Here is a 3,584-nt window from a genome sequence, read left to right on the forward strand (position 1 = left end):
GGCTTGCCCTAGGGAAATCTCTAACTCAACCAAAAACCAGTCCCCAGCTGCCGAAGGCCTCCTTGTAATGCCTGAAAACCATCACCTGAAAACCATCACATGTGACGAGGCTCAGATAATCCTTCGAGTAAAAGACTCGTTCCTACAACGGTTAGACTCAAACAAGAGCTGCACGGTAGGGCCAAATCCAGCACTCTGAGATTATTCAACCCTGATCACATGTGGTGTGACGTATTCACCTAATGGCTAACTCCCATCACTCGTAGTTCCACAAAGCACAAAGCAAGCAGCATTTGGACACAAGAAACTGCTCAAGCAATTCTATCCTCATAACGAGAAACTGTACTAACATACAATGCTAAGCTCATACTATCAAACATAACCTAAACAGGCTATCCTACTGCTGTCTACTCAATTCTAGCATGCAATTCTCATAAAGTTGAAACATATATAGCAGGAACATAAGGCATCCTCCTAGATCCTTAGTCCTATTCTAGCATGCTATTCTACTGAAACTGAAACAGCTAATCATAATATAGAAAAAACTCTTTTTCTTTCTAAGTTCTTTTTCAAAAATTCTTTTCGAATATGTTTCTCTTTTGAAAATCTTTTACCATCCCCTTAGTTTGAGTTCATACACACTCGAAATCGTGTTCGAATCCCTCAAACCAAGGCTCTGATACCAACTTGAAACGAACCAAAATACGACCCAAAAGTTTTTGTTTTAATATTACTAAAAATCAAATCATCGAGTATCATATATAATAAAAACCATGGAATGAGTAACTCAAATGTCATAGTAACTGTGTCAAAATAAAATTGTATCAATCATAACAATATCCGAAATAAACTCCCGGGATAAAATTGAAGCTGTGGTGTGTATGATGCCATCATCCTGAGCTCTTCCCTTTGCTAGCGGATGTACCTGAAATCAAAACTGAAAACTGTAAGCACGAAGCTTAGTGAGCTCCCCCAAACTACCACATACCATACAATAACATACAAACCACATACTGGGCCTTGCCCACTGCATCGAACCGAGGTCCAGACTAAATGGGGCCTTGCCTACTGCATCGGACCGAAGTCCGGAAACTGCATCGGACCGAAGTCCGGAACTAACTGGGACCTTGTCCCCTGCATCAGACCGAAGTTCGGAACTAACTGCATCGGATCGAAATTTGAAACTGACTGGGACCTTGTCCCCTGCATCGGACCGAAGTCCGGAAACTGACTGAGCATAATATAGCATAGCATAAACATATCAACTAACATGAGCACATATACTGCATACTGCATCGGACCGAAGTCCGGAACACATAACACAAAGACATTCTTGAATCACAAAGACATCAAGCACACTGAACTACTGCATCAGACCAAAGTCCGGAACTACTGCTAACTAGACGGGCCAGCATTGTGGCCGTAGACCCGTTCCTACTGGAAGGAAAGCTCACCTCGTAACGCTGGCTGCTGAGATGCTAATTCTACAACTGGCTGACTGCTGCTCTGGAACTGTCCGACTACAAAACCCAAAAAACTAGATCAGGTACTGATAAATGCCCTCAGGGTAAAATGACTATTTTACCCCTGGTCAAAGACAACTCCCTGGTCAAAGTCAACTCCATGGTCAAAATCAACTCCCTGGTCAAAGTCAACTTTCAGTTGACCGGACTCGCCGAGTCAGGCCGTAGACTCGCCGAGTCCCTCCATTACTAACTCTGACTTTAACTCACCGAGTCCCTTCCCCACTCATTGATTCACCCTGAACTCACAAATTGAGGAAAGACGGGGGACTCACGACTCGACTCGTCGAGTCCGAAGAACAACTCGCCGAGTCCTAAACATGCAGATTCCATACAGTCGATTCTACTCCATTTAAGAGCATCTAACTCGTATATCTAAGCTCCTGGGACTATCTGAACACGTAAAGTTGCTAACTTTACATGTAACTAATAAGAAATGAAGCTATATCACTCAAACTCTACTATAATGGGGTCAATAAGCCAAAACAAGACCATGGCTGCCAAAAAGGCGATCTTCTTGAGCTCCTGGAGCCCAAGAGAGGCTAGATCTGAAGTATAACTCGATCATAAGGCTTTATCACAAAGGATTTGGGGTTTTTGAGCTTAATATCAAAAATTTGGGGACAAACAAGATCTACTAGATCAATAAGGAAGATGGAGACTTTATTACCAGAAAAGATGACCACAAAGGAGTGTGTTCTGGATCTACTTCTTCCTTGAGCTCTTCAACCTTCTCCTTCTTCTACTTGCTCCAAAATGCACCAAAAGTTCCTTCGAAAGCAAAAATCACTCACACACTTTTTAAGGGGGCTAGGGTTTGGTAAGAGATGCTCTGAGGGTGATGGAGGCGAGGCTGGGGCGCATAAATGTGTTTAAATATGGTGCAAACCCTTAAAATTAGGGCTTCATCCAGACAGGCGGACTCACCGAATCCCAACAAATGGACTCGTCGAGTAGCCAACTCCATTTGCGTGATCATCCCGTCTCTACTCGACGAGTCGGGTTACAGACTCGTCGAGTACCCCTTAAGAAATGAAAATATTTTATTTAAATTACATACCAGAAATGGGGTGTTACAGTTGTAACACCCTAAATTCTGGAGGCCTAGAAAGGAAAGGAAACCTCAAATATGGGAGTGACTCGTTGAGTATATGGATGAATCGACGAGTAGGAGCGTGATTTTGGTTGCGGGTTAAGTGACCTACTCAACGAGTCAGAGGATTGACTCGGCGAGTTGGACAGGTTTTGGGAAAACCCTAAATTGGGAGTTGGTGCCCTATTTAAGCATCTTATTCTCAATCTATCAGCCTCATTTGTAGCCTCCATTGTCCAAAACCTGTCCCACGAAACCCTATTGTTCTCTTTGAGTGTGTGAGCCTTTATTGAAGGATTTAGAGTGTTCTTGAAGTCTAGAAGAAGAAGGAGGAGGTTGGTGAACCAAGGAGAAGGTTGTAGATCCAGGAAGTTCGCTTCATCTTCTTCATTTCCTGGTAATCAAGTTCTCACCTTGACTTCTAGTTTGATAGATCTCTTTATGTCCCTTTTTATGGAGTTTATGGTCCAAGAAGGATGTCTTGTGGGATTTGAACGTCCCCAAGCTAGATCCTTCCAGATTTAGAGGTGTTCAGAGTAGTAGAGGCATAAAGGTAGAAGCTTTATGCCATTATAACTCGCCATGCAAAGTTTAAAAAGTTGTTTTGGCCTTTTGAGCAAAAAGGGTCATGCATGGGTGCAAAGGTAGTGGCTTTGTGTGATATCACGACCCTAGGAGGCCAGATCTGGGTCTTGGATGCCTTAAGCTTGTCTGAAATCGTCTGAATAGTGTTTGACATAGATAGACTCGGCGAGTCAGTTGTGGGACTCGGCGAGTCAAGCCAGTTCTTGCCCCAAAACCCTTCTATTAAGGGTATGAGTGACCTTGGAAAGGGACTCAGTCGGCCCGAGTCCATAATGGTAATGAAGTTCATTGTACTCGACGAGTTCAAGGAAGAACTCGGAGAGTCTAAGGCAATCTCCTTAATTATGAAGATGGGCTCGACAAGTTGTTCATACAACTCGACG

This window comes from Lactuca serriola, chromosome 7 (assembly GCF_051521515.1).
Source record: "Lactuca serriola cultivar US96UC23 chromosome 7, Lser_US96UC23_V15, whole genome shotgun sequence".
In the NCBI taxonomy this organism is placed as follows: Eukaryota; Viridiplantae; Streptophyta; class Magnoliopsida; order Asterales; family Asteraceae; genus Lactuca; species Lactuca serriola.